Raw genomic sequence first — 14586 nt, forward strand, 5'->3', positions numbered from 1 at the left:
AGGGAGACCTTTGTTCAATACTGGACACAAAAAGAAGGCTGAAGTAAGAAAGTAATGTATTGTATTTTATTTATTGCTTCGGCATTAACTTTGTTATTATACAGACCTGAATGATTGAAGTTTAAACATGTAGTCTATAATAAAACTCAAGTGGTAAAAAACAAGTGTTTTCTTTAATCATTGTAATGTATTGTAGTTGGAAATAGGAGCAGTGGAATGTATGTAGAGATGCGTGGGTGTGAAAAGGCGATTCTTAAATAAGTCATTATTTTTACTTTTTTATTCTTGTGTATAAATTATGTTTTAATACATAAAAAATAAAAAATAATTAAAAAATCTCCACCCACAAGATACACACACAAGTCTTGGTAAATTTCGCAAAAATAATGTTTGTGTTTATATGTATGATTTGTTTATAATTTATACATAAAATAACAATGAATGAATGCCAAAAAAATACATGCTTAAACAATCCTTACAACAGCATCTAAAGAATTACTCTCACATAACACAAGAAAGCACCTCCAAACAAAGCACACAAATCACAATTAACACACTTTATGGAAAAGGACTTTTTTTTAATTAAACACTTTTATAACTACTTAATTAACTAAGCGGTTATACAAGTGTTTAATTTAAAAAAAATAACCATCCTGTCATTGTACAAAGTAAATGCCAAACCAATAAATAATAGAAACATACACAAATCTGTTAGATCCAAAGCACATCAAACAAAACCAAACACATACCTCTTTTGGTCGAAAGAGCTTCGATTATTTTGAAATAAATTTGTTCAACCTGCTTTCAGTATCCATAAAGTCGATATAAATAGTATATAATTATTGCAGTACTATTCATAAATAGATTATGGAGGTGAGTAGATCTGAAATAGATCACTTCAACCTCCCATGTCGTGTTGGATTGCATGTCATAAACAATCAGCTTTTATTTCGTTTCATACATAAGTATTGTAAAATGTGCCCTCACCACGGAAAATACTCAGTGATTATACATTTTTGTAATTAGTCATCTATATTTAAGCAATTATGTATGTGATGAAATAGAAATATAATTATTTTTTTATTTTTTGAAAAATATAATTCATGTATGAAGTACTAACTTTATGATTTTCCATTTTATAATAAAAATGTAACTTTGTTTTAAAATCACTATAAATATTTTATTAAAACCTAATTATAATGTCTACCGGTTTTGAAGCTAACCGCTTAAACACTAATCAAGACTAATTAATACTAAAACACTATCTACTAAATACAAAATATTTTGGCCGCTAGGCAAAAGAAATATTACACACATACAACAGAAGACTAAGTTTAGATTACTTAGAAATATTAGAAATTTAAAAACGCAATAAATAACAGTTTACAACTTATAAATACACAAGTAAACGATTTTTCTAAAAGTCCGTTTTTAAATATGTTTCCAATCACTTAACATCCCTGATCACTTTTGAATGTGACTGCTAATCAACACATAAAACAAAGCCACAGAAAACAAGGTCAAAATGTTATATTTTGAATTGTGTTTATAAGATAGTATTAAATTATTGATCAGTATTGATGAAGAAGCGGTTAGCTTTGAAACCGGTAGACATTATAATTAAATTATAACTATAATAAAATGATTATGGTGATTTTAAAACAAAGGAACATTTTTATTATAAAAAATATACTTATTTATTTTCAACAATTAAATGAAATTCTGAATAAAAAGTTTAGTGATACAGTTTAGTTGTAGATTGTACAAAGATATTGATTTAAGAATAACTCGAATCCGATACAGTTCAGGGGTGTAGCTCGTAACAATAATATTTACACATTCAAATACCAAAGCCGAGCTCGAATTAGATTCAATATTCTTTGTATAACCGAAATTAAATTTAATCGATGATCGAATAATTACGCATCGAGAGTATGATGAATTGCTTACAATTACCGGTGAAGCCAAACATTTATTTTGAAATCTCAATTTATAATTTAATGAGAAATTTTAAGAATAATGAGTTATTTCCTCCAGTAGGGGAATTTCATATCATACATATAAATATATGTTTAAAAATAAATTTATTGTTTCGGCATTAACTTTATGGTAAAACATGTTACAATGATTGAGTTAACTCAAGTGGTATAAAAACAAGTGTTTTCTTCAATAATTTTAATAATAATAATAATAAATTTGGATAACTTATATAGCGCCATTTTCGTAAAAAAATACCTCAAGGGCGCTTCACTGTGAATGAATTGGGGACAATATTAGGATGGAAATGATTTAGCAAACAAATGTGTTTTTAGTCTTTTTCTAAAGATCATCTCACTCTCACTATTTCTAACCATTGGTGGAAGAGCATTCCACGCCGTCGGTCTTGCATCAGCAAAGGCACGCTCGCCAAATTTAGTGCGTTGGTTGCGAGCTGGTAAGATCACTTTGCCCATTGCAGATGTTGTAGCCGATCGAAGCGTGAGACGTCTATCAACCAATTCATCTGGAATACACAGCTACTTAAGATACTCTGGAGCCATATTGTGTATTGATTTATACATGAGTAGGCAGAGTTTATACTCAACCCTTTCGGGAAAGCGTAACCAGTGGAGTTTGTGAAGTAGTGGGGTGATGTGACTGAATTTAGAAATTCCAAAAATTAGTCTCGCTGCTGCGTTTAACACTGATTGCATTTAAGTATTTTTATTTTTTGGCAGACCCGTGTATATGCCGTTACAATAATAATAAATATAACATTACATTAATAATAAATATTACATTTTTAATTTCCTTACAGTCAGCAAATTATTATAATTGTTATTTTTTGCTTCCATCTCTATCTCTTCTTACATCCTGTTTTTATTATTGTTACTATGTATTTAGCGCAAAAACACTCGTAAACAAGCGAAGGTTAAAAAAAATAAACATATATATGCATTTATATTTTGAATATTGAAAGCATTAACTTTGTGGATCATATTGATATATTATTTCGAGAAATAAAAAATAGGTACTTTGTGTTCTGATCCACTCACATTTAATATGATCAGAACACAAAGTATTTTTTTATTTCTCGAAATAATATGTATTTACATCATTTTAAGTGTGTGATCACAAATATGGATGATCTCCATTTATGAGTTATATTTTTGTACAAAAATAACCCCTAATTAGACAAAATCCAGATTTAAGAACAAATATTTGGATATATTCAAATTGTTGTTAATAAATTAGAGATAAGTTGAGATGTCAAAAATAATGTGAAAAATAAATTAATCGGTTCTTTTTGACGTACAAGTTTGCTGAAAAGTAAAGCAAAGTAAGGTTCTTTTCATACGTGCCACCGTGTTTATTCGTGTATATTTCACATACCGTATGAAACGGTTGTGTGTGAAATATAATGGGGTGGGTTTCCATGGCAACGGATTTGCAAACAATAATTACACTGGGTATGTTTGAAAGGAAAACATGACGGCTATACATAAAGAACTTTCAGGTAGTAGCATTGAATATTATCCTCGGTTTTAAGTGAAACAGCGAGCAAAGGTTACGTTCAAACTTAGCAAATTAGGAACAGACAATTGCCGTGAAAAATTTCCATATATTTTTCAACAAACGCATTATAAAAAATTAAATATGCGTAACTTATCTCACACAGAATTTTTCTTAGGGCACATTCTAAGATACAAAAAAAGACATCGCCAAACGATGCAATGTTTTAAACCTACACATCTCCATATTTTACTTCTTCAAACCCTTATCCGCACCTCAGTGGTGCATAGGGCACTGCATCATATAAATGCAGTGTTTATTATCTTGATCGTTAACACATGAAGGAAAGGTGATCAGCCCTCCGCCTCAGGTACCAGTCCAGGGTAATACTGTAAAAATATAACAATGATAAAACCACTTATATGTATTTAACCCCACCTGGGAATCGAATCCGGGACCTCCAGTACGGTAGGCGAGCTCACTGACTATTACACTACGGAGGCGGACGAATTTTTTTATTTAGCAATATATAATTTATAATTATGACTTAATGGGTAATAAAAGCAGGTTGTATAAATTTATTCTAAAACTTTGAGACGGAGACCCTGAGAAAATTAAAGAAGAGTCAGAAGACCTCAAAAAAGATGGTCCGACGACATGGGGGTAGAAATTGGAATGAAAAAACGATTCGGATGAGGCCTATATCTAGCTGTAGAGGACAAAAGACTTAAGAAAAAGTAGTTTAAATTTATTTCATAATAATCCAAGTTCTTTTGACTAAATGTGGTACGAGTTTGGTTTTATTTAATGTGTTTCTGGGTTTTAGATATTGTGGATCTACATGTTTACGTTAATTGTTTTATAATCGTTTGTTAACAAATAAAATCAGTTCATATTTATTAATCTGGTATAAACTTTAAGGAATAACATGATGTATTATTTCGAGAAATAAAAATACTTTGTGTTCTGATCCACTCACATTTTTATTTAACCAACTAGTTTCGGCAACAACCTGTTGCCCTTTTCAGGGTTATATTTATTACTTAAAGTAATAATATAATAATATAATATAATAATATAATATAATATAATTAAGTAATAAATGTAACCCTGAAGAGGGCAACAGGTTGTTGCCGAAACTAGTTGGTTAAATAAAAATGTGAGTGGATCAGAACACAAAGTATTTTTATTTCTCAAAATAATATATCAATATGATCCACAAAGTTAATGCTTTCAATATTCAAAACAAAAAATAACATGGTGATTCAAATATTCAGTAGGAACAGGGGAAGGAAATTTAAAAAAAAAAACTTTGCAAAGTCAGGTATTGAGATATATCGAAAGTGTCGAAATAATTAGCGGATATTTATAATTTGATGCATGAATCTGGAAGAGGCGAAGATTGTTTGCAATGACAAAATAATGCAACCTTCTATTCTCTCTACCTTACCCTGCGTAGAAGAGGTGGCATGGTGAATTCGTTACATTTACGATATACTATTGTATAATTTCACTTCATTTCATATTTATGGAAAAAACCTTTCGCAAGAGCTTTATCTCGACATCTCTCTTTATATCCATTACTTTGCATGGAATTAAACTAAAAGCTATATGAAAGCTCATCCCAGGTCCTTCGACACGCTTCTAATAATCCATATAATACAAATCCTGGCTCCACATGCTCCGGCATATTTTTGTATGAATATTTTATCCTTTCCAGGACTCTGAAGGAATCCTAAGATAATCTTTGAATAAACTCGTAAAACTGCATGAATATTTAATTTTACGTTTACATGCATATATATGTAATTATATATATATATATATATATATATATATATATATATATATATATATATATATATATGTATTTATATATATATATATATATATATATATATATATATATATATATATATATATATATATATATATATATATATATATATATATATATATATATATATATATATATATATATATATATATATATATATATATATATATATATATATATATATATATATATATATATATATATATATATATATATATATATATATGTATATATGTATATATATATATATACATAGATTTGGAAGCATGTGTGTTTATATATATATATATAAACAATCATGCTTCCAAATCCGACAAATTACTAATTGTATATAAATGGCAGTTCAATAATGGGCAGATGGTAAAATTAATTTCAGCCTATAAAGAGATCAACTAAGCCATCTTATGTAAGGTTAATGTGAAAATAATCTTAAGGTGGTATGAATATGTGGAGTGAATGGATTACAAGGGAATGACTAAGAAAGTACATCTGGCAAGCGTGAGCGGTGAACAGAACGAGGACAGTCGAAAAAAAGTTGACGCGATCAGATCAATCAGAGCCTAAAATTTGGTTGTGTCAAAAGTCTCCGTAATTGAAGGGTATGCATGACTAGATGTATGGATGTGAAGAAAGCTGGGAGTGTATGTCGGGACAGAAGATTATGGCGTTTTATCCTCTCTATCTACCTCTACGGGAAAATAGCGTGATAGTAGTAGTAGTAGTAGAAGTAGTAGCAGTAGTAGTAGTAGAATAAGTAACAGTAGTAGTAGTAGCAATGTCAAGGTGTAAGCCCTGAGAAGCCATTTTTCTTTCGCATAAACACGAAAGATGTTTCATCTTAACTTGAGACACATATAATATTATTATTTTTTAAATCAAGAAGACGAAAAGTTCTTGACATTTGAAACTACTGAAACTTTCAGAAAAACATATTTACTATTCAAGGGAAAAAGGATAACAGTTTCATGGTACAGTTGCTTTGAATAAATTTTTCGCTGAAAAACTGTAATATTGGGTGTATAATATTGAATATATTTTTGCGTTCTGCGGACAGACTTTATTGTCATTTTTTGTTGTTTTTCTTCGCTAAAAAGAAACATGGCTAGGAACGGAATTAAAAAATCAGCTCTTTTTATTAACGATTCTGGCTCGTGTTTTGCATATTCAGGAATGTGTTGTAGAAAAATGCGTTTTTGTTTATGTTATCGCAAAATGTGACTTGCATATCGGATATGGCATACAGGAAAACTGAAAGTAAATACTTTGAGAGGTCTTCTTCTTCATCTTCTTGCTCAATGCTGAGCATCGTGGTCTTCTGGAATGTCAGGCACTTGGTGCACAAGTCCTCTCCATTCTTCCCGGTCCTGGGCCAACTTGATGGCAGCGTTTAGCGAGTATCCGGTTAATTCCTTTATTTGGTCTGTCCATCTTGTTGGAGACCGTCCTCTTGCCCGCTTGCCTTCAACTGTACCTGTTACTACCAGTTTTTCAAGACTCTTTTCGTTCTTTCTGGCGATATGCCCAAAGTAGGACAGAATCCTTTTCCTGCAAGTCGTGGAGAGTCTTTCTGTCACTGACAGTTCGCGGAGAATGGAGACGTTTGTGCGTCTTGCAGTCCAAGGAATTTGGATATTGAGAGGTACATTGAATTATGAGTGATTTAATGACACCTTTGAGAGGTACATTGAATTATTAAGTGATTTCCTGCTGAATCTTGACAAATCTAAAGTCATTGTTATTGAAAGAGATCAATGTAGATCTAGGCGTTAAAAAGTAAGTAGGAAAAGGGGAAATTTCGAAAAAGGTAGATGATTTCATATATTTGAAAAGTACATTTTCTTGGGATAGAAAATTTGACAAATATAAAGAAAGGAAAGTCAAAGAACCGTGCACTGAAATCATCACAACAAATAAAAACCTCCAAAAGCTAAACTGGCAGTACACAACGGAGTCCTGGTTTCAACATTTATATATTAGAGTGAAGTATGGAGTTGGCAAAAGAGGAAAGAAAGTAGGTTGAATGCAGTTGAAAAGTGATCTCTCAGACAAATGAGGAAAAAGGATGGTGATCTAAGGAAAGAAAGGTAGGCTGAGAAAAGCAATATCGATATATGGTAATTGAGAAAGGTGTGTAGAGATGATTTGGGCATGTGAATCGAATGAGAGAAGAAAGAACAGTAAATCTTATTTATCAGGCTATGTAGTTGATAATAGAAGCAGAAGAGGACCGAGGAAATCTTAGCATGATCAAAGGGTCATCCATGGTAGTTTGTGCATTCACACGTGCTCTATGCAATCGTAAGAAGCAGGTATGGGTGTTTTATATTTTGGCCTACCTATTTGGCTCGCTGTAGTGTTACTTTATTTAGTATACATCTAGATGCTCTCCAGTCCTTCTTAATACCTCGTTGTTTCTTTCATAATCCGACCAATGAATCCCCAACATACGCCTATAGCACCACATCACAAACGCCTCCAGTTGCCTCCGTTCTGCCTGCCCGATAGTCCACGCTTCGCTTCCATACAACAGTAAGCTCCAGCTTAAAGTTTTATTTAAGGTTTTCCTTGTTTTTATACTCGATAAACCAACGAAATTTATTACCCAGGTATTTTTTGATCGAGTATGAGGGGTACTCATAAAGCCTTTATGGTAATATTGAAAGAGGGTTTAGAACTCTCGGTTCCTCGATAAAGGCTATTGATTATGATTTTATTACCTTGCGTGGGTGAAGGTATTGCAAACTTTTGTTTTATGGGGAAAATATGAACCAAAATATTGTAGACATGTATGTTTTAATGACAGTTAATGGTACTGTCGGTAATATACTGTCTTGCAAGCGGTCTCAATAATTTCATTTATCGATTTAGCAGTACCTTTGTAATAATAATTATCAAATTTTTAATTTTATCTTACTTTGTAAAATTAACTTTTTCTTAAAATTAGTTATGACACGTGTTTCGATGTATAATGTATCATTGTCAGACATACCGGACTACATCGAAACAAGTGTAACAATACTTTTTTTAATGAGTGATATTTTCTAATTATTTTTTTTATTTAAAATAGCGCACTCGGCTACCGTGCTGGAGGTCCCGGGTTCGATTCCCAAGGGGAGTTAAATAAATATAAGTGATTTTTTCACTGTAATATTTATTCATAATTACCCTGGACTGGTACCTGAAGCGGCGGGCTCATCACCTTTCCTTCGTGTGTTCACGATCAAGATAACACTGCGTTTATATGAAGCAGTGCCCTATGCACCATTGGGGTGCGGATAAGGGTTTTATTATTTTTTTTTATTTATTCATAATGTATTAATAAGCATTGATACCACAAAATGACTACGGAATCAATTATTAAAATTATTTAATATTAACCTAATGAAGTTTTATTTTAATATATAATACATGTATACGGTTTAAAACATAATAATAAGGTAACGAATAAATTTGTTTTTCTATTTTAAAAATCGTATTTGATTATTTTTTTTTTTTTTTTAAATTTATGCTAATATTGTAGATATTTTAAATTTCTAGAAACAAATGCATCATATATTATGTAAAAAAATGAGTTTAAAATAAAATTATTTATGTAATTGTAGATTTTCTTGGACAGTAAATTATTTTTAAAATAGGACAAAACTCCAGCTTTATATATGTTTCGTTAGTTTTTCACCTGATGGTGCCACAATAAGCCATTATTCCAAATCTTTTGACAATACTAACCGCGTGTAAAAGATAACAAATAAAATTGCATATATACAGGTTTGAAAAATGAATACAATATTGATATTCAATAATGAGTAGAATGTTGAACGTTACATAAGTGGATAAAGTAATCGTTTCAGCCAATCAAATGCCAGGTCATAAGCCCAGGGAATTTCAGACTTCCATCTTCTTTCACATAAAATGAACGATAAACGTTTCAAGTTGAGACACCTATAATAGGGACAAACCCACTTACGCGAAATGGGAACAAGAATAAGGAAACTTTTAAAGAATCACAATTTAGGAGTTATCTCAAATTTGTACACACAATAGAAGCACCCTCCTCTAAATTGGTTGTGGGGCAAAGAAGCCTGGCTGATTACACTGACGCTTTCAAGTTCCAAGACGATATCGTTAGTGGGAAGGTAGGGCCATCGCTTTCAATGCTAATGAGACTGGGAAGAAACCCAAAGATAAGCCTCCCAAATTACTGAGACGCGACCTTTTGGCTAAATGCCACATGGCCAATGAGCCTCTCGGCTGGCGAACCAAATTAAAGATACTCTACGGTTTAGACTCTTAACAAAATCAAAAATTAATCTTACGTTTTTGACATCTCAACTTACCATGATCAAGTAATTCAAAAACATAGTGGTTAGGTCAAGAGTCGGAGTAATTGGCGTGTATGTAGGATTCTCAGGTTGGAGGTCAAAGAAATCACTATAATTTTTTTTTTAATATTTCAATGGACTGGTACCTGAAGCGGAGGGCTAATCACCTTTCTTTAATTTGTTAAATATATACATACATTTAAATACATTTTTTTAAAACCCTTATCCGCACCCCAATGGTGCATAGGGCACTGTGTCATATTAACGCAGTGTTATCTTAATCGTTTACACATGAAGGAAAGGTGATCAGCCCTCCGCTTCAGGTACCAGTCCATGGTAATATTGAATAAATATTACAGTGAAAAAATCACTTATATTTATTTTACCCCCCTTGGGAATCGAACCCGGGACCTCCAGAACGGTAGCCGAGCGTGCTGACCATTACACTACGGAGGCGGACGCGTTAAATACATATACTGTATACATTCATTGAAAAAATTACAAACATAATTAAGATTTTTTTTAAATACTTCAATTTCATACTATTTATGTGAGCCTAAGCGGCTCATTTTTAGAAATAGGTATCAAATTGTGGTAGAGTGGGTTCAAACCGAAAACCTGTGACTCCAGAGACTACGACACTAACTACGGAACCACAACCCGATTAATTCTATCCGTGAAGTTTCACTTCTATCTCGTGTACTGCGCTGTACGAGCATTTCATTTAATTTATGCTTCGATCAAGTTAAGGCATATAATACATACCCATATTTATTGTGATCTCCCCTCTTAACTTTAAAACCATATGCTTCTTCTTCTTTGTTGAGATGATAAAAAAAAACTTCTTTTTTTTTTAATTTATTTAAATCATAATTTATACGTATTTAGAACTTTTTTTGTTGTTGCAGAGACCCACCAAGCCACCTTGAGTGTTTTGTCGGTGGAGTTCTTTTTACATATTTTTTCTGTTTTTATATATTTTAACCTAAAATACACACAAAAATAGAAAGATTTTTTTTTTTTTACCATTTTTATGGAATGAACTCTTTATCATTTACCCATTTCTTTATTTTGCCTTTGTTCCATATTTTATTTTGACCTCTTACCTCCGTCGGCAACAAATTAAAAATATTTGGATGTTATGTTTAAGTGTAAACAATCAAGATAATACTGCGTTTATATGATGCAGTACCCTGTGCACCATTGGGTGCGAATAAAGGTAAAAAAAAATTGTTACGGTCTGACATTTATACAAAAATAAAAGTACCCTCTTTATTTTTTATCATTTTTTTCTCTTTCAATTTTTATTTTTGTCAGACCCTAACAATTTCATTTTGATCTACATTCGACCTGATGATGGAATGATTATTCCGAACCAGAAGTCACGAAGTAGTATTTTTTTTTAAGTGGTATGACACAAAGTGAACGATGAATGATAAGGAGAGTATATTATTTTGAGAATTAAAAAGACTTTGTTTTTTGATCCACTGACAGTTAAATTAAAAACCAATTAGTTTCGGCAACAATCTGTTGCCCTCCTCAGGGTTTATTTTAAAGTAAGATAAGGAGAGTGTAAATAAAATAATCCAAGCTTCTTTCCCTAACCGTCAAAATATTTTGAATATTGTTTAGTAGATAGAGTTTAAGTATTAATCAGTCTTGATAAAGAAGCGGTTAGCTTTGAAACCGGTAGACATTATAATTTAGTTATAATAAAATATTTTAGTGATTTTAAAAAAAGTTATATTTTAATTATATAAAAAAAATGTTCACCAAAATTTAAAGCATTTATTTTTTCAGGTGAAATTTTCTTTTCATTTATATACGTAAATTTCATTAAACATATCTTTGAAAACAATTATGATTTACAATGACAATTTCAACAATATTTGTATCAGTACATCTGTTGTACGGAAATGTATACACAAACAAAAATAAATTACTAAATTACACGTAGCCTTTTACGATTCCGTTTTTGTATTCGCAAATGACCCAGATGTAATGAAAGCTCGACACACAAAGAGACTTTTAAAGCGATGGCGACATGCTTCAGCAACATTAATTATAATAATACTCGTGTACACATATGTATATATTATACAAACATTTTATATATGTTGTTCACACGGGGTGAATTCTAAATGACAACTTTTTTTACAACATTTTGAGTGTGTCGAAATACTTGTTCACAAATTTGGATTTTCTACACTTAGAAGTTATTTTTGCATTTTAACATCACAACATTGATGAAGAAGAATTTAGAAGTGTGGGTATGAACAGAATTATGTGATCACTGTACACACGTGTAACATTCACCAATTCTACCCATTATTGACAACCACACTACTCAAATCTTTGGAAGTTCTATATATATGAACCAATACAAATCTTGTTTTTGAATCATTATATAAGAGTTTCTGTTTATTAAAAAGCTTCTTTATATTTCACCAATAGATGTCTCTAGTGAAATTCTAGTGATTCAAGAACAAGATTTTTAAATTGGTTCATATATGTAGAACTTCCAAGAATTTGAGTAGTATGGTTGTCAATAATGGGTAGAATTGGTGAATGTTACACGTGTGTAAAGTAATCACTTAAACCAGCCTATGACGTTCGTCATCCTCGTAAATGCCCAGATTTCCATAATCTTCTTCATCTTTGACGAGATGTCAAAAAATAATATGAAAATAACTCCTATAATTGGAGATAATCCAGATTTTGTGAAAAAGTATTTGGACATATTCAAATGTTGTACCTAAATATATTGATCAATCTCGTGACGCATTACATATCAGTTCACAACGATTTTATATCTTCTATTTCTGCAATTTTGTTCTCATTGTTAAGGGTCGTAACCATTTTCTCTCCTTATCCTGAGTGAAACTTGATCATCATGAAGTTTTTTAAAGTCTTCTTTTGTTCCTATTTCCAAGTACATTCGCCTCATAAATTTGTTGTGAATCGTTCTTTCTTCCCTCATTCGATTCAAATGCGTAAACCATCGCAACACACATTTTTTTTTAAATATCAATAATGCTTTTCTCAAAATTGCATTCCTTCTTATATCACCATTGAAACAACTATTGTACATCGTTTTAAGAGGTTGCATTCAGTCTACTTTCATCCTTCTTTTACCAACTCAATATTTCACTTCAATGCGTTAGAACCAGAACTTCTTTTTTTTAATCTATATCATCTAAATAGTTGTAATCCTTTTCAGTGATAATTTCCAATTGAAGCAAATAGACACAAATGTTTTTATTTTCGTTCTCCACTATGTACCCCGTTTAAATTCCACCCTTGTCGATGTGCACCCCTTCTAATTAGGGAAAAGGTTTTTGTGTCACTACTCCTCCCTTCCTGTTGACAAGAATGAATGAATATTGCCAGAGTCAATTGTGACAACCTGATACCGTTATCAGAAGTCTCAATCTCTTTTTAGGCAATGTAACGCATCTTATCGGGCATTGCTCTAGCAATTTTCTCTTATCATCACCATCCATTATTGTTCTTTCATGGCATTGTTTCCAGTAATCACAAAGATAACCGAATAACGTTGTGATTAATCGTTCAATTAACTAACGCAAAGAAAAAAATACTTGCAATTAAATCCTTGTTACCTTTTGACATATCATCAAAGATGAAGAAGAATATGAAAGTCTGGGCATTTACGGGGCTGACGACCATCATAGGCTGGTTTAAGTGATCACTTTACACACGTGTAATATCCACCAATTCTACCCATTAATGACAACCAAACTACTCAAATTCTTGGAAGTTCTATATATATGAACCAATTAAGAAACCTTGTTCTTGAATCACAAGAACTTAACTAGAAACATCTATTGGTGAGATATAAAGAAGCTTTTTTCTAAGCAGCAACTCTTATATTAGTATGTGAGGTCCGAATCCTGGATTATAATCAATCACATGAGAAACGCCAGAAAATAAAATTTTCATTTTTATTATTTAAGCTTATAATTTGACCATTTTGGACACACTCAAAATGTTGCAAAGAGAAATTATTTGCAATTAAAACCTTGTTCACAAATCGGTAGTTTGGATGCATGGATGAATTCTTTCTTATTTTTTTGCACTGGGAGACGCCTGAAAATATATTCTTTTTTTTTCACAGTAAGTAGTTCAATAAGTAGCTTATTATTTATTTTTAATACATTTTATTATATTCTTAAACATTAAAAACGATCTCCTGAAAAATCAAGTTTTTTTAAATATGACGTTGTTGAAAGGAGTGAGCGATATAAAGGTTTTCTTACTTTGCAGTTATTTGTACATTTTGATATCTTAACGCAGATGAAGAAAAATATGGAAGTCTGAGTCTTAAAGGGCTTACGGTCGTAAGTTGGTTTAAGTGATCACTTTGTACACGTATTAAAGTCACTATTCAATGCATGGTTGACAACCACACTACTATTTTTTCGGAACTCATTAACTTTATTTATTTATTAAATAAATTATACAGTACTGTACATGCATTGCTATTCAAGTACTGTATTTTTAGATTGAAATGAAGTTATTTGATTGAAATTTAAACAGTGAAATATAACAGGCATGCACAACATACTCGTTACTACTATAGTGTAAAGTACTATGTATGCACTGTATTACAAATTTATCGGCTCATCCGAACTTTTTCAAATTCGGAATGGCCACAGTCGGATCCGGCGGATCACGGATTTCCGGCGTTCTTCTATCTTTTAAATCGGAGGCAAAATGGTAAATGTTTCACAGTGTTAAGTGATTACTTAACCAGCCTATGACAGGTCACAAACTCCGTAAATACCCAGACATTCATATTCTTATTTACTTATTATTTTTTGACATCTCATCAAAGAATAAGAAGAATATGGAAGTCTGGACATTTACGGGGCTAACGACCGTCATAGGCTGGTTTAAGTGATCACTTTACACACGTGT

The sequence above is a fragment of the Brachycentrus maculatus genome, unplaced genomic scaffold (genome assembly GCF_059751285.1).
Source record: "Brachycentrus maculatus isolate JH-2025_06_01 unplaced genomic scaffold, ASM5975128v1 h1tg000134l, whole genome shotgun sequence".
NCBI classification, from domain to species: Eukaryota; Metazoa; Arthropoda; class Insecta; order Trichoptera; family Brachycentridae; genus Brachycentrus; species Brachycentrus maculatus.